Genomic DNA, 19,915 nt, shown 5'->3' on the forward strand with positions numbered 1-19,915 from the left:
GAGTATATTGAAGTATATTGAGTATCTTCCCAATAGAGTATATATATGAGTATATTAAGTATCTTCCCAATAGAGTAAGTAGGTTAAGTATCTTCCCAATAGAGTAAGTATATTAAGTATCTTCCCTATAGAGTATATTAAGTATCTTCCCTATAGAGTATATTAAGTATCTTCCCTATAGAAGTATATTAAGTATCTTCCCATTAGGTGTATATTAAGTATCTTCCCAATAGAGTAAGTATATTAAGTATCTTCCCTATAGAGTATATATATATATGAGTATATTAAGTATCTTCCCAATAGAGTAAGTATATTAGTATCTTCCCAATAGAGTAAGTATATTAGTATATTAAGTATCTTCCCAATAGAGTAAGTATATTAAGTATCTTCCCAATAGAGTATATATATGAGTATATTAAGTATCTTCCCAATAGAGTAAGTAGGTTAAGTATCTTCCCAATAGAGTAAGTATATTAAGTATCTTCACAATATGCGTATATTAAGTATCTTCCCAATAGAGTATATATATGAGTATATTAAGTATCTTCCCAATATGCGTATATTAAGTATCTTCCCAATAGAGTAAGTATATTAAGTATCTTCCCTATAGAGTAAGTAGGTTAAGTATCTTCCCAATAGAGTAAGTAGGTTAAGTATCTTCCCAATAGAGTAAGTATATTAAGTATCTTCCCTATATGAGTATATTAAGTATCTTCCCTATAGAGTATATTGAAGTATATTGAGTATCTTCCCAATAGAGTATATATATGAGTATATTAAGTATCTTCCCAATAGAGTAAGTAGGTTAAGTATCTTCCCAATAGAGTAAGTATATTAAGTATCTTCCCTATAGAGTATATTAAGTATCTTCCCTATAGAGTATATTAAGTATCTTCCCTATAGAAGTATATTAAGTATCTTCCCATTAGGTGTATATTAAGTATCTTCCCAATAGAGTAAGTATATTAAGTATCTTCCCTATATGAGTATATTAAGTATCTTCCCTATAGAGTATATTGAAGTATATTAAGTATCTTCCCAATAGAGTATATATATGAGTATATTAAGTATCTTCCCAATAGAGTAAGTAGGTTAAGTATCTTCCCAATAGAGTAAGTATATTAAGTATCTTCCCTATAGAGTATATTAAGTATCTTCCCTATAGAGTATATTAAGTATCTTCCCTATAGAAGTATATTAAGTATCTTCCCATTAGGTGTATATTAAGTATCTTCCCAATAGAGTAAGTATATTAAGTATCTTCCCTATAGAGTAAGTATATTAGTATATTAAGTATATTCCCAATATAAGTATATTAAGTATCTTCGCAATAGAGTATATACAAGTATATTAAGTATCTTCCCTATAGAGTATATTAAGTATCTTCCCTATACAGTAAGTATATTAAGTATCTTCTCTATAGAGTAAGTATCTTCCCAATAGAGTATATAGAAGTATATTAAGTATCTTCCCAATAGAGTATATATGAGTATATTAAGTATCTTCCCAATAGAGTATATATATATATATATGAGTATAAAGTATCTTCCCAATAAAGTATATTAAGTATCTTCCCAATAGAGTAAGTATATTAAGTATCTTCCCAATAGAGTAAGTATATTAAGTATCTTCCCTATATGAGTATATTAAGTATCTTCCCTATAGAGTAAGTATCTTCCCAATAGAGTATATTGAAGTATATTAAGTATCTTCCCAATAGAGTATATTGAAGTATATTAAGTATCTTCCCAATAGAGTATATATATGAGTATATTAAGTATCTTCCCAATAGAGTAAGTAGGTTAAGTATCTTCCCAATAGAGTAAGTATATTAAGTATCTTCCCTATAGAGTATATTAAGTATCTTCCCTATAGAAGTATATTAAGTATCTTCCCTATAGAAGTATATTAAGTATCTTCCCTATACAGTAAGTATATTAAGTATCTTCTCTATAGAGTAAGTATCTTCCCAATTGAGCATATAGAAGTATATTAAGTATCTTCCCAATAGAGTATATAGAAGTATATTAAGTATCTTCCCAATAGAGTATATGAGTATATTAAGTATCTTCCCTATAGAGTAAGTAGGTTAAGTATCTTCCCTATAGAGCATATATATTAGTATATTAAGTATCTTCCCAATAGAGTAAGTATATTAAGTATCTTCCCAATAGAGTATATATGTGAGTATATTAAGTATCTTCCCTATAGAGTACGTATATGAGTATATTCAGTATCTTCCCTATAGAGTATATAGAAGTATATTAAGTATCATCCCTATATATTAAGTATCTTCCCTATAGAAGTATATTAAGTATCTTTATATTAAGTATCTTCCCAATAAAGTAAGTAGGTTAAGTATCTTCCCAATAGAGTAAGTATATTAAGTATCTTCCCTATAGAGTATATTAAGTATCTTCCCTATAGAAGTATATTAAGTATCTTCCCATTAGGTGTATATTAAGTATCTTCCCAATAGAGTAAGTATATTAAGTATCTTCCCAATAGAGTAAGTATATTAAGTATCTTCCCTATAGAGTAAGTATATTAGTATATTAAGTATATTCCCAATATAAGTATATTAAGTATCTTCCCTATAGAGTATATTAAGTATCTTCCCTATACAGTAAGTATATTAAGTATCTTCTCTATAGAGTAAGTATCTTCCCAATAGAGTATATAGAAGTATATTAAGTATCTTCCCAATAGAGTATATATGAGTATATTAAGTATCTTCCCAATAGAGTATATATATGAGTATAAAGTATCTTCCCAATAGAGTAAGTATATTAAGTATCTTCCCTATAGAGTAAGTATATTAGTATATTAAGTATCTTCCCAATAGAGTAAGTATATTAAGTATCTTCCCTATAGAGTAAGTATATTAAGTATCTTCCCTATAGAGTATATGAGTATCTTCCCAATAGAGTAAGTATATTAGTATATTAAGTATCTTCCCAATATAAGTATATTAAGTATCTTCCCTATAGAGTAAGTATATTAAGTATCTTCCCAATAGGTGTATATTGAGTATCTTCCCAATAGAGTAAGTATATTAAGTATCTTCCCAATAGAGTAAGTAGGTTAAGTATCTTCCCAATATAAGTATATTAAGTATCTTCCCAATAGAGTAAGTATATTAGTATATTAAGTATCTTCCCTATAGAGTAAGTATATTAGTATATTAAGTATCTTCCCTATAGAGTATATATATATGAGTATATTAAGTATCTTCCCAATAGAGTAAGTATATTAGTATCTTCCCAATAGAGTAAGTATATTAGTATATTAAGTATCTTCCCTATAGAGTATGAGTATACTAAGTATCTTCCCAATATGCGTATATTAAGTATCTTCCCTATAGAGTAAGTATATTAAGTATCTTCCCAATAGAGTATATATATGAGTATATTAAGTATCTTCCCAATAGAGTAAGTAGGTTAAGTATCTTCCCAATAGAGTAAGTATATTAAGTATCTTCCCAATATGCGTATATTAAGTATCTTCCCAATAGAGTATATATATGAGTATATTAAGTATCTTCCCAATATGCGTATATTAAGTATCTTCCCAATAGAGTAAGTATATTAAGTATCTTCCCAATAGAGTAAGTATATTAAGTATCTTCCCAATAGAGTAAGTAGGTTAAGTATCTTCCCAATAGAGTATATATATGAGTATATTAAGTATCTTCCCTATAGAGTAAGTAGGTTAAGTATCTTCCCAATAGAGTAAGTAGGTTAAGTATCTTCCCAATAGAGTAAGTATATTAAGTATCTTCCCTATATGAGTATATTAAGTATCTTCCCTATAGAAGTATATTAAGTATCTTCCCTATAGAAGTATATTAAAGTATCTTCCCTATAGAAGTATATTAAGTATCTTCCCTATACAGTAAGTATATTAAGTATCTTCTCTATAGAGTAAGTATCTTCCCAATTGAGTATATATGAGTATATTAAGTATCTTCCCTATAGAGTAAGTAGGTTAAGTATCTTCCCTATAGAAGTATATTAAGTATCTTCCCTATACAGTAAGTATATTAAGTATCTTCTCTATAGAGTAAGTATCTTCCCAATAGAGTATATATGAGTATATTAAGTATCTTCCCAATAGAGTAAGTATATTAAGTATCTTCCCTATATGAGTATATTAAGTATCTTCCCTATAGAGTAAGTATCTTCCCAATAGAGTATATTGAAGTATATTAAGTATCTTCCCAATAGAGTATATATATGAGTATTTTAAGTATCTTCCCAATAGAGTAAGTAGGTTAAGTATCTTCCCAATAGAGTAAGTATATTAAGTATCTTCCCTATAGAGTATATTAAGTATCTTCCCTATAGAGTATATTAAGTATCTTCCCTATAGAAGTATATTAAGTATCTTCCCAATAGAGTAAGTATATTAAGTATCTTCCCAATAGAGTATATATATGAGTATATTAAGTATCTTCCCAATAGAGTAAGTAGGTTAAGTATCTTCCCAATAGAGTAAGTATATTAAGTATCTTCCCAATAGAGTAAGTATATTAGTATATTAAGTATCTTCCCAATAGAGTAAGTATATTAAGTATCTTCCCAATATAAGTATATTAAGTATCTTCCCTATAGAGTAAGTATATTAAGTATCTTCCCAATAGAGTATATATATATATGAGTATATTAAGTATCTTCCCAATAGAGTAAGTATATTAAGTATCTTCCCAATAGAGTAAGTATATTAAGTATCTTCCCAATAGAGTATATTAAGTATCTTCCCAATAGAGTAAGTAGTTTAAGTATCTTCCCAATAGAGTAAGTAGGTTAAGTATCTTCCCAATAGAGTAAGTATATGAGTATATTAAGTATCTTCCCAATAGAGTAAGTATATTAAGTATCTTCCCAATAGAGTAAGTATATTAGTATATGAAGTATCTTCCCTATAGAGTATGAGTATATTAAGTATCTTCCCAATATGCGTATATTAAGTATCTTCCCTATAGAGTATATATATGAGTATATTAAGTATCTTCCCAATAGAGTAAGTAGGTTAAGTATCTTCCCAATAGAGTAAGTAGGTTAAGTATCTTCCCTATAGAAGTATATTAAGTATCTTCCCTATAGAAGTATATTAAGTATCTTCCCTATAGAAGTATATTAAAGTATCTTCCCTATAGAAGTATATTAAGTATCTTCCCTATACAGTAAGTATATTAAGTATCTTCTCTATAGAGTAAGTATCTTCCCAATTGAGTATATATGAGTATATTAAGTATCTTCCCTATAGAGTAAGTAGGTTAAGTATCTTCCCTATAGAAGTATATTAAGTATCTTCCCTATACAGTAAGTATATTAAGTATCTTCTCTATAGAGTAAGTATCTTCCCAATAGAGTATATATGAGTATATTAAGTATCTTCCCAATAGAGTATATATATATATATGAGTATAAAGTATCTTCCCAATAGAGTAAGTATATTAAGTATCTTCCCAATAGAGTAAGTATATTAAGTATCTTCCCTATATGAGTATATTAAGTATCTTCCCTATAGAAGTATATTAAGTATCTTCCCTATAGAAGTATATTAAGTATCTTCCCTATAGAAGTATATTAAAGTATCTTCCCTATAGAAGTATATTAAGTATCTTCCCTATAGAGTAAGTATCTTCCCAATTGAGCATATAGAAGTATATTAAGTATCTTCCCAATAGAGTATATATGAGTATATTAAGTATCTTCCCTATAGAGTAAGTATCTTCCCAATTGAGCATATAGAAGTATATTAAGTATCTTCCCTATAGAGCATATATATTAGTATATTAAGTATCTTCCCAATATTAGTATATTAAGTATCTTCCCAATATAAGTATATTAAGTATCTTCCCAATAGAGTAAGTATATTAAGTATCTTCCCAATAGAGTAAGTATATGAGTATATTAAGTATCTTCCCTATAGAGTAAGTATATTAAGTATCTTCCCAATAGGTGTATATTGAGTATCTTCCCAATAGAGTAAGTATATTAAGTATCTTCCCAATAGAGTAAGTAGGTTAAGTATCTTCCCAATATAAGTATATTAAGTATCTTCCCAATAGAGTAAGTATATTAGTATATTAAGTATCTTCCCTATAGAGTAAGTATATTAGTATATTAAGTATCTTCCCTATAGAGTATATATATATGAGTATATTAAGTATCTTCCCAATAGAGTAAGTATATTAGTATCTTCCCAATAGAGTAAGTATATTAGTATATTAAGTATCTTCCCTATAGAGTATGAGTATACTAAGTATCTTCCCAATATGCGTATATTAAGTATCTTCCCTATAGAGTAAGTATATTAAGTATCTTCCCAATAGAGTATATATATGAGTATATTAAGTATCTTCCCAATAGAGTAAGTAGGTTAAGTATCTTCCCAATAGAGTAAGTATATTAAGTATCTTCCCAATATGCGTATATTAAGTATCTTCCCAATAGAGTATATATATGAGTATATTAAGTATCTTCCCAATATGCGTATATTAAGTATCTTCCCAATAGAGTAAGTATATTAAGTATCTTCCCAATAGAGTAAGTATATTAAGTATCTTCCCAATAGAGTAAGTAGGTTAAGTATCTTCCCAATAGAGTATATATATGAGTATATTAAGTATCTTCCCTATAGAGTAAGTAGGTTAAGTATCTTCCCAATAGAGTAAGTAGGTTAAGTATCTTCCCAATAGAGTAAGTATATTAAGTATCTTCCCTATATGAGTATATTAAGTATCTTCCCTATAGAAGTATATTAAGTATCTTCCCTATAGAAGTATATTAAAGTATCTTCCCTATAGAAGTATATTAAGTATCTTCCCTATACAGTAAGTATATTAAGTATCTTCTCTATAGAGTAAGTATCTTCCCAATTGAGTATATATGAGTATATTAAGTATCTTCCCTATAGAGTAAGTAGGTTAAGTATCTTCCCTATAGAAGTATATTAAGTATCTTCCCTATACAGTAAGTATATTAAGTATCTTCTCTATAGAGTAAGTATCTTCCCAATAGAGTATATATGAGTATATTAAGTATCTTCCCAATAGAGTAAGTATATTAAGTATCTTCCCTATATGAGTATATTAAGTATCTTCCCTATAGAGTAAGTATCTTCCCAATAGAGTATATTGAAGTATATTAAGTATCTTCCCAATAGAGTATATTGAAGTATATTAAGTATCTTCCCAATAGAGTATATATATGAGTATTTTAAGTATCTTCCCAATAGAGTAAGTAGGTTAAGTATCTTCCCAATAGAGTAAGTATATTAAGTATCTTCCCTATAGAGTATATTAAGTATCTTCCCTATAGAGTATATTAAGTATCTTCCCTATAGAAGTATATTAAGTATCTTCCCAATAGAGTAAGTATATTAAGTATCTTCCCAATAGAGTATATATATGAGTATATTAAGTATCTTCCCAATAGAGTAAGTAGGTTAAGTATCTTCCCAATAGAGTAAGTATATTAAGTATCTTCCCAATAGAGTAAGTATATTAGTATATTAAGTATCTTCCCAATAGAGTAAGTATATTAAGTATCTTCCCAATATAAGTATATTAAGTATCTTCCCTATAGAGTAAGTATATTAAGTATCTTCCCAATAGAGTATATATATATATGAGTATATTAAGTATCTTCCCAATAGAGTAAGTATATTAAGTATCTTCCCAATAGAGTAAGTATATTAAGTATCTTCCCAATAGAGTATATTAAGTATCTTCCCAATAGAGTAAGTAGTTTAAGTATCTTCCCAATAGAGTAAGTAGGTTAAGTATCTTCCCAATAGAGTAAGTATATGAGTATATTAAGTATCTTCCCAATAGAGTAAGTATATTAAGTATCTTCCCAATAGAGTAAGTATATTAGTATATGAAGTATCTTCCCTATAGAGTATGAGTATATTAAGTATCTTCCCAATATGCGTATATTAAGTATCTTCCCTATAGAGTATATATATGAGTATATTAAGTATCTTCCCAATAGAGTAAGTAGGTTAAGTATCTTCCCAATAGAGTAAGTAGGTTAAGTATCTTCCCTATAGAAGTATATTAAGTATCTTCCCTATATGAGTATATTAAGTATCTTCTCTATAGAGTAAGTATCTTCCCAATAGAGTATATTGAAGTATATTAAGTATCTTCCCAATAGAGTATGAGTATATTAAGTATCTTCCCAATAGGTGTATATTGAGTATCTTCCCAATAGAGTAAGTAGGTTAAGTATCTTCCCAATAGAGTAAGTATATGAGTATATTAAGTATCTTCCCTATAGAGTAAGTAGGTTAAGTATCTTCCCAATAGAGTAAGTATATTAAGTATCTTCCCTATAGAGTATATTAAGTATCTTCCCTATAGAAGTATATTAAGTATCTTCCCATTAGGTGTATATTAAGTATCTTCCCAATAGAGTAAGTATATTAAGTATCTTCCCTATAGAGTAAGTATATTAGTATATTAAGTATCTTCCCAATATAAGTATATTAAGTATCTTCGCAATAGAGTATATACAAGTATATTAAGTATCTTCCCTATACAGTAAGTATATTAAGTATCTTCCCTATACAGTAAGTATATTAAGTATCTTCTCTATAGAGTAAGTATCTTCCCAATAGAGTATATAGAAGTATATTAAGTATCTTCCCAATAGAGTATATATGAGTATATTAAGTATCTTCCCAATAGAGTAAGTATATTAAGTATCTTCCCAATAGAGTAAGTATATTAAGTATCTTCCCAATAGAGTAAGTATATTAAGTATCTTCCCTATATGAGTATATTAAGTATCTTCCCTATAGAAGTATATTAAGTATCTTCCCTATAGAGGTATATTAAAGTATCTTCCCTATAGAAGTATATTAAAGTATCTTCACTATAGAAGTATATTAAGTATCTTCCCTATACAGTAAGTATATTAAGTATCTTCTCTATAGAGTAAGTATCTTCCCAATTGAGTATATATGAGTATATTAAGTATCTTCCCCATAGAGTAAGTAGGTTAAGTATCTTCCCTATAGAAGTATATTAAGTATCTTCCCTATACAGTAAGTATATTAAGTATCTTCTCTATAGAGTAAGTATCTTCCCAATAGAGTATATTAAGTATCTTCCCTATAGAAGTATATTAAGTATCTTCCCATTAGGTGTATATTAAGTATCTTCCCAATAGAGTAAGTATATTAAGTATCTTCCCAATAGAGTATATATATGAGTATATTAAGTATCTTCCCAATAGAGTAAGTAGGTTAAGTATCTTCCCAATAGAGTAAGTATATTAAGTATCTTCCCAATATGCGTATATTAAGTATCTTCCCAATAGAGTATATATATGAGTATATTAAGTATCTTCCCAATATGCGTATATTAAGTATCTTCCCAATAGAGTAAGTATATTAAGTATCTTCCCAATAGAGTAAGTATATTAAGTATCTTCCCAATAGAGTAAGTAGGTTAAGTATCTTCCCAATAGAGTATATATGAGTACATTAAGTATCTTCCCTATAGAGTAAGTAGGTTAAGTATCTTCCCAATAGAGTAAGTAGGTTAAGTATCTTCCCAATAGAGTAAGTATATTAAGTATCTTCCCTATAGAGTATATTCAGTATCTTCCCTATAGAAGTATATTAAGTATCTTCCCTATATATTAAGTATCTTCCCTATAGAAGTATATTAAGTATCTTCCCTATATGAGTATATTAAGTATCTTCCCTATAGAGTAAGTATCTTCCCAATAGAGTATATTGAAGTATATTAAGTATCTTCCCAATAGAGTATATTAAGTATCTTCCCAATAGAGTAAGTAGGTTAAGTATCTTCCCAATAGAGTAAGTATATTAAGTATCTTCCCTATAGAGTATATTAAGTATCTTCCCTATAGAGTATATTAAGTATCTTCCCTATAGAAGTATATTAAGTATCTTCCCTATAGAAGTATATTAAAGTATCTTCCCTATAGAAGTATATTAAAGTATCTTCACTATAGAAGTATATTAAGTATCTTCCCTATACAGTAAGTATATTAAGTATCTTCTCTATAGAGTAAGTATCTTCCCAATAGAGTATGAGTATATTAAGTATCTTCCCAATAGGTGTATATTGAGTATCTTCCCAATAGAGTAAGTATATTAAGTATCTTCCCAATAGAGTATATTAAGTATCTTCCCTATAGAAGTATATTAAGTATCTTCCCATTAGGTGTATATTAAGTATCTTCCCAATAGAGTAAGTATATTAAGTATCTTCCCTATAGAGTAAGTATATTAAGTATCTTCCCAATAGAGTAAGTATATTAAGTATCTTCCCTATATGAGTATATTAAGTATCTTCCCTATAGAAGTATATTAAGTATCTTCCCTATAGAAGTATATTAAGTATCTTCCCTATAGAAGTATATTAAAGTATCTTCCCTATAGAAGTATATTAAGTATCTTCTCTATAGAGTAAGTATCTTCCCAATTGAGTATATATGAGTATATTAAGTATCTTCCCTATAGAGTAAGTAGGTTAAGTATCTTCCCTATAGAAGTATATTAAGTATCTTCCCTATACAGTAAGTATATTAAGTATCTTCTCTATAGAGTAAGTATATTAAGTATCTTCCCTATATGAGTATATTAAGTATCTTCCCTATAGAAGTATATTAAGTATCTTCCCTATAGAAGTATATTAAGTATCTTCCCTATAGAAGTATATTAAAGTATCTTCCCTATAGAAGTATATTAAGTATCTTCCCTATAGAGTAAGTATCTTCCCAATTGAGCATATAGAAGTATATTAAGTATCTTCCCAATAGAGTATATATGAGTATATTAAGTATCTTCCCTATAGAGTAAGTAGGTTAAGTATCTTCCCTATAGAGCATATCTATTAGTATATTAAGTATCTTCCCAATATTAGTATAGTAAGTATCTTCCCAATATAAGTATATTAAGTATCTTCCCAATAGAGTAAGTATATTAAGTATCTTCCCAATAGAGTAAGTATATGAGTATATTAAGTATCTTCCCAATAGGTGTATATTGAGTATCTTCCCAATAGAGTAAGTATATTAAGTATCTTCCCAATAGAGTAAGTAGGTTAAGTATCTTCCCAATATAAGTATATTAAGTATCTTCCCAATAGAGTAAGTATATTAGTATATTAAGTATCTTCCCTATAGAGTAAGTATATTAGTATATTAAGTATCTTCCCTATAGAGTAAGTATATTAGTATATTAAGTATCTTCCCTATAGAGTGTATATATATATGAGTATATTAAGTATCTTCCCAATAGAGTAAGTATATTAGTATCTTCCCAATAGAGTAAGTATATTAGTATATTAAGTATCTTCCCTATAGAGTATGAGTATATTAAGTATCTTCCCAATATGCGTATATTAAGTATCTTCCCTATAGAGTAAGTATATTAAGTATCTTCCCAATAGAGTAAGTATATTAAGTATCTTCCCAATAGAGTAAGTATATGAGTATATTAAGTATCTTCCCAATAGAGTATATATGAGTATATTAAGTATCTTCCCAATAGAGTAAGTATATTAAGTATCTTCCCAATAGAGTAAGTATATTAAGTATCTTCCCAATAGAGTAAGTATATTAAGTATCTTCCCTATATGAGTATATTAAGTATCTTCCCTATAGAAGTATATTAAGTATCTTCCCTATAGAAGTATATTAAAGTATCTTCCCTATAGAAGTATATTAAAGTATCTTCACTATAGAAGTATATTAAGTATCTTCCCTATACAGTAAGTATATTAAGTATCTTCTCTATAGAGTAAGTATCTTCCCAATTGAGTATATATGAGTATATTAAGTATCTTCCCCATAGAGTAAGTAGGTTAAGTATCTTCCCTATAGAAGTATATTAAGTATCTTCCCTATACAGTAAGTATATTAAGTATCTTCTCTATAGAGTAAGTATCTTCCCAATAGAGTATATTAAGTATCTTCCCAATAGAGTATATATATATATATGAGTATAAAGTATCTTCCCAATAGAGTAAGTATATTAAGTATCTTCCCTATATGAGTATATTAAGTATCTTCCCTATAGAGTAAGTATCTTCCCAATAGAGTATATTGAAGTATATTAAGTATCTTCCCAATAGAGTATATTGAAGTATATTAAGTATCTTCCCAATAGAGTATATATATATGAGTATATTAAGTATCTTCCCAATAGAGTAAGTAGGTTAAGTATCTTCCCAATAGAGTAAGTATATTAAGTATCTTCCCTATAGAGTATATTAAGTATCTTCCCTATAGAGTATATTAAGTATCTTCCCTATAGAAGTATATTAAGTATCTTCCCATTAGGTGTATATTAAGTATCTTCCCAATAGAGTAAGTATATTAAGTATCTTCCCAATAGAGTATATATATGAGTATATTAAGTATCTTCCCAATAGAGTAAGTAGGTTAAGTATCTTCCCAATAGAGTAAGTATATTAAGTATCTTCCCAATATGCGTATATTAAGTATCTTCCCAATAGAGTATATATATGAGTATATTAAGTATCTTCCCAATATGCGTATATTAAGTATCTTCCCAATAGAGTAAGTATATTAAGTATCTTCCCAATAGAGTAAGTATATTAAGTATCTTCCCAATAGAGTAAGTAGGTTAAGTATCTTCCCAATAGAGTATATATGAGTACATTAAGTATCTTCCCTATAGAGTAAGTAGGTTAAGTATCTTCCCAATAGAGTAAGTAGGTTAAGTATCTTCCCAATAGAGTAAGTATATTAAGTATCTTCCCTATAGAGTATATTCAGTATCTTCCCTATAGAAGTATATTAAGTATCTTCCCTATATATTAAGTATCTTCCCTATAGAAGTATATTAAGTATCTTCCCTATATGAGTATATTAAGTATCTTCCCTATAGAGTAAGTATCTTCCCAATAGAGTATATTGAAGTATATTAAGTATCTTCCCAATAGAGTATATTAAGTATCTTCCCAATAGAGTAAGTAGGTTAAGTATCTTCCCAATAGAGTAAGTATATTAAGTATCTTCCCTATAGAGTATATTAAGTATCTTCCCTATAGAGTATATTAAGTATCTTCCCTATAGAAGTATATTAAGTATCTTCCCTATAGAAGTATATTAAAGTATCTTCCCTATAGAAGTATATTAAGTATCTTCCCTATACAGTAAGTATATTAAGTATCTTCTCTATAGAGTAAGTATCTTCCCAATAGAGTATGAGTATATTAAGTATCTTCCCAATAGGTGTATATTGAGTATCTTCCCAATAGAGTAAGTATATTAAGTATCTTCCCAATAGAGTATATTAAGTATCTTCCCTATAGAAGTATATTAAGTATCTTCCCATTAGGTGTATATTAAGTATCTTCCCAATAGAGTAAGTATATTAAGTATCTTCCCTATAGAGTAAGTATATTAAGTATCTTCCCAATAGAGTAAGTATATTAAGTATCTTCCCTATATGAGTATATTAAGTATCTTCCCTATAGAAGTATATTAAGTATCTTCCCTATAGAAGTATATTAAGTATCTTCCCTATAGAAGTATATTAAAGTATCTTCCCTATAGAAGTATATTAAGTATCTTCTCTATAGAGTAAGTATCTTCCCAATTGAGTATATATGAGTATATTAAGTATCTTCCCTATAGAGTAAGTAGGTTAAGTATCTTCCCTATAGAAGTATATTAAGTATCTTCCCTATACAGTAAGTATATTAAGTATCTTCTCTATAGAGTAAGTATATTAAGTATCTTCCCTATATGAGTATATTAAGTATCTTCCCAATAGAGTAAGTAGGTTAAGTATCTTCCCAATAGAGTAAGTATATTAAGTATCTTCCCTATAGAGTATATTAAGTATCTTCCCTATAGAGTATATTAAGTATCTTCCCTATAGAAGTATATTAAGTATCTTCCCTATAGAAGTATATTAAAGTATCTTCACTATAGAAGTATATTAAGTATCTTCCCTATAGAAGTATATTAAGTATCTTCCCTATAGAAGTATATTAAAGTATCTTCCCTATAGAAGTATATTAAGTATCTTCCCTATAGAGTAAGTATCTTCCCAATTGAGCATATAGAAGTATATTAAGTATCTTCCCAATAGAGTATATATGAGTATATTAAGTATCTTCCCTATAGAGTAAGTAGGTTAAGTATCTTCCCTATAGAGCATATCTATTAGTATATTAAGTATCTTCCCAATATTAGTATATTAAGTATCTTCCCAATATTAGTATAGTAAGTATCTTCCCAATATAAGTATATTAAGTATCTTCCCAATAGAGTAAGTATATTAAGTATCTTCCCAATAGAGTAAGTATATGAGTATATTAAGTATCTTCCCAATAGGTGTATATTGAGTATCTTCCCAATAGAGTAAGTATATTAAGTATCTTCCCAATAGAGTAAGTAGGTTAAGTATCTTCCCAATATAAGTATATTAAGTATCTTCCCAATAGAGTAAGTATATTAGTATATTAAGTATCTTCCCTATAGAGTAAGTATATTAGTATATTAAGTATCTTCCCTATAGAGTAAGTATATTAGTATATTAAGTATCTTCCCTATAGAGTGTATATATATATGAGTATATTAAGTATCTTCCCAATAGAGTAAGTATATTAGTATCTTCCCAATAGAGTAAGTATATTAGTATATTAAGTATCTTCCCTATAGAGTATGAGTATATTAAGTATCTTCCCAATATGCGTATATTAAGTATCTTCCCTATAGAGTAAGTATATTAAGTATCTTCCCAATAGAGTAAGTATATTAAGTATCTTCCCAATAGAGTAAGTATATTAAGTATCTTCCCAATAGAGTAAGTATATGAGTATATTAAGTATCTTCCCAATAGAGTAAGTAGTTTAAGTATCTTCCCAATAGAGTAAGTATATTAGTATATTAAGTATCTTCCCTATAGAGTATGAGTATATTAAGTATCTTCCCAATATGCGTATATTAAGTATCTTCCCTATAGAGTAAGTATATTAAGTATCTTCCCAATAGAGTAAGTAGGTTAAGTATCTTCCCAATAGAGTATGAGTATATTAAGTATCTTCCCAATAGAGTATATTAAGTATCTTCCCTATAGAAGTATATTAAGTATCTTCCCATTAGGTGTATATTAAGTATCTTCCCAATAGAGTAAGTATATTAAGTATCTTCCCAATAGAGTAAGTAGGTTAAGTATCTTCCCTATATGAGTATATTAAGTATCTTCCCTATAGAAGTATATTAAGTATCTTCCCTATAGAAGTATATTAAGTATCTTCCCTATAGAAGTATATTAAAGTATCTTCCCTATAGAAGTATATTAAGTATCTTCCCTATACAGTAAGTATATTAAGTATCTTCTCTATAGAGTAAGTATCTTCCCAATTGAGTATATATGAGTATATTAAGTATCTTCCCTATAGAGTAAGTAGGTTAAGTATCTTCCCAATAGAGTAAGTATATTAAGTATCTTCCCTATAGAGTATATTAAGTATCTTCCCTATAGAAGTATATTAAGTATCTTCCCTATAGAAGTATATTAAGTATCTTCCCTATACAGTAAGTATATTAAGTATCTTCCCAATAGAGTATATATATGAGTATATTAAGTATCTTCCCAATAGAGTAAGTAGGTTAAGTATCTTCCCAATAGAGTAAGTATATTAAGTATCTTCCCTATAGAGTATATTAAGTATCTTCCCTATAGAAGTATATTAAGTATCTTCCCTATAGAAGTATATTAAGTATCTTCCCTATACAGTAAGTATATTAAGTATCTTCTCTATAGAGTAAGTATCTTCCCAATAGAGTATATATGAGTATATTAAGTATCTTCCCAATAGAGTATATATATATACGAGTATAAAGTATCTTCCCAATAGAGTAAGTATATTAAGTATCTTCCCAATAGAGTAAGTATATGAGTATATTAAGTATCTTCCCAATATGCGTATATTAAGTATCTTCCCTATAGAGTATATATATGAGTATATTAAGTATCTTCCCAATAGAGTAAGTAGGTTAAGTATCTTCCCAATAGAGTAAGTAGGTTAAGTATCTTCCCAATAGAGTAAGTATATTAAGTATCTTCCCTATACGAGTATATTAAGTATCTTCCCTATAGAAGTATATTAAGTATCTTCCCTATAGAAGTATATTAAAGTATCTTCCCTATAGAAGTATATTAAGTATCTTCCCTATAGAGTAAGTATCTTCCCAATTGAGCATATAGAAGTATATTAAGTATCTTCCCAATAGAGTATATATGAGTATATTAAGTATCTTCCCTATAGAGTAAGTAGGTTAAGTATCTTCCCTATAGAGCATATATATTAGTATATTAAGTATCTTCCCAATATTAGTATAGTAAGTATCTTCCCAATATAAGTATATTAAGTATCTTCCCAATAGAGCAAGTATATGAGTATATTAAGTATCTTCCCTATAGAGTAAGTATATTAAGTATCTTCCCAATAGGTGTATATTGAGTATCTTCCCAATAGAGTAAGTATATTAAGTATCTTCCCAATAGAGTAAGTAGGTTAAGTATCTTCCCAATATAAGTATATTAAGTATCTTCCCAATAGAGTAAGTATATTAAGTATCTTCCCTATAGAGTATATATATATGAGTATATTAAGTATCTTCCCAATAGAGTAAGTATATTAGTATCTTCCCAATAGAGTAAGTATATTAGTATATTAAGTATCTTCCCTATAGAGTATGAGTATATTAAGTATCTTCCCAATATGCGTATATTAAGTATCTTCCCTATAGAGTAAGTAGGTTAAGTATCTTCCCAATAGAGTAAGTAGGTTAAGTATCTTCCCAATAGAGTATATATATGAGTATATTAAGTATCTTCCCAATAGAGTAAGTAGGTTAAGTATCTTCCCAATAGAGTAAGTATATTAAGTATCTTCCCAATATGCGTATATTAAGTATCTTCCCAATAGAGTAAGTATATTAAGTATCTTCCCAATAGAGTAAGTAGGTTAAGTATCTTCCCAATAGAGTATATATAGGAGTATATTAAGTATCTTCCCTATAGAGTAAGTAGGTTAAGTATCTTCCCAATAGAGTAAGTAGGTTAAGTATCTTCCCAATAGAGTAAGTATATTAAGTATCTTCCCTATAGAGTATATTCAGTATCTTCCCTATAGATTAAGTATCTTCCCTATATATTAAGTATCTTCCCTATAGAAGTATATTAAGTATCTTCCCTATAGAGTAAGTATCTTCCCAATAGAGTATATATATGAGTATATTAAGTATCTTCCCAATAGAGTAAGTAGGTTAAGTATCTTCCCAATAGAGTAAGTATATTAAGTATCTTCCCTATAGAGTATATTAAGTATCTTCCCTATAGAGTATATTAAGTATCTTCCCTATAGAAGTATATTAAGTATCTTCCCATTAGGTGTATATTAAGTATCTTCCCAATAGAGTAAGTATATTAAGTATCTTCCCTATAGAGTATATATATATATGAGTATATTAAGTATCTTCCCAATAGAGTAAGTATATTAGTATCTTCCCAATAGAGTAAGTATATTAGTATATTAAGTATCTTCCCTATAGAGTATGAGTATATTAAGTATCTTCCCAATATGCGTATATTAAGTATCTTCCCAATAGAGTATATATATATGAGTATATTAAGTATCTTCCCAATATGCGTATATTAAGTATCTTCCCAATAGAGTAAGTATATTAAGTATCTTCCCTATAGAGTAAGTAGGTTAAGTATCTTCCCAATAGAGTAAGTATGTTAAGTATCTTCCCAATAGAGTAAGTATATTAAGTATCTTCCCTATATGAGTATATTAAGTATCTTCCCAATAGAGTATATATATGAGTATATTAAGTATCTTCCCAATAGAGTAAGTATATTAAGTATCTTCCCAATAGAGTATATTGAAGTATATTGAGTATCTTCCCAATAGAGTATATATATGAGTATATTAAGTATCTTCCCAATAGAGTAAGTAGGTTAAGTATCTTCCCAATAGAGTAAGTATATTAAGTATCTTCCCTATAGAGTATATTAAGTATCTTCCCTATAGAGTATATTAAGTATCTTCCCTATAGAGTATATTAAGTATCTTCCCTATAGAAGTATATTAAGTATCTTCCCATTAGGTGTATATTAAGTATCTTCCCAATAGAGTAAGTATATTAAGTATCTTCCCTATAGAGTATATATATATATGAGTATATTAAGTATCTTCCCAATAGAGTAAGTATATTAGTATCTTCCCAATAGAGTAAGTATATTAGTATATTAAGTATCTTCCCAATAGAGTAAGTATATTAAGTATCTTCCCAATAGAGTATATATATGAGTATATTAAGTATCTTCCCAATAGAGTAAGTAGGTTAAGTATCTTCCCAATAGAGTAAGTATATTAAGTATCTTCACAATATGCGTATATTAAGTATCTTCCCAATAGAGTATATATATGAGTATATTAAGTATCTTCCCAATATGCTTATATTAAGTATCTTCCCAATAGAGTAAGTATATTAAGTATCTTCCCTATAGAGTAAGTAGGTTAAGTATCTTCCCAATAGAGTAAGTAGGTTAAGTATCTTCCCAATAGAGTAAGTATATTAAGTATCTTCCCTATATGAGTATATTAAGTATCTTCCCTATAGAGTATATTGAAGTATATTGAGTATCTTCCCAATAGAGTATATATATGAGTATATTAAGTATCTTCCCAATAGAGTAAGTAGGTTAAGTATCTTCCCAATAGAGTAAGTATATTAAGTATCTTCCCTATAGAGTATATTAAGTATCTTCCCTATAGAGTATATTAAGTATCTTCCCTATAGAAGTATATTAAGTATCTTCCCATTAGGTGTATATTAAGTATCTTCCCAATAGAGTAAGTATATTAAGTATCTTCCCTATATGAGTATATTAAGTATCTTCCCTATAGAGTATATTGAAGTATATTAAGTATCTTCCCAATAGAGTATATATATGAGTATATTAAGTATCTTCCCAATAGAGTAAGTAGGTTAAGTATCTTCCCAATAGAGTAAGTATATTAAGTATCTTCCCTATAGAGTATATTAAGTATCTTCCCTATAGAGTATATTAAGTATCTTCCCTATGGAAGTATATTAAGTATCTTCCCATTAGGTGTATATTAAGTATCTTCCCAATAGAGTAAGTATATTAAGTATCTTCCCTATAGAGTAAGTATATTAGTATATTAAGTATATTCCCAATATAAGTATATTAAGTATCTTCGCAATAGAGTATATACAAGTATATTAAGTATCTTCCCTATAGAGTATATTAAGTATCTTCCCTATACAGTAAGTATATTAAGTATCTTCTCTATAGAGTAAGTATCTTCCCAATAGAGTATATAGAAGTATATTAAGTATCTTCCCAATAGAGTATATATGAGTATATTAAGTATCTTCCCAATAGAGTATATATATATATATATGAGTATAAAGTATCTTCCCAATAGAGTAAGTATATTAAGTATCTTCCCAATAGAGTAAGTATATTAAGTATCTTCCCAATAGAGTAAGTATATTAAGTATCTTCCCTATATGAGTATATTAAGTATCTTCCCTATAGAGTAAGTATCTTCCCAATAGAGTATATTGAAGTATATTAAGTATCTTCCCAATAGAGTATATTGAAGTATATTAAGTATCTTCCCAATAGAGTATATATATGAGTATATTAAGTATCTTCCCAATAGAGTAAGTAGGTTAAGTATCTTCCCAATAGAGTAAGTATATTAAGTATCTTCCCTATAGAGTATATTAAGTATCTTCCCTATAGAAGTATATTAAGTATCTTCCCTATAGAAGTATATTAAGTATCTTCCCTATACAGTAAGTATATTAAGTATCTTCTCTATAGAGTAAGTATCTTC

The sequence above is a fragment of the Triturus cristatus genome, chromosome 12 (genome assembly GCF_964204655.1).
Source record: "Triturus cristatus chromosome 12, aTriCri1.1, whole genome shotgun sequence".
NCBI classification, from domain to species: Eukaryota; Metazoa; Chordata; class Amphibia; order Caudata; family Salamandridae; genus Triturus; species Triturus cristatus.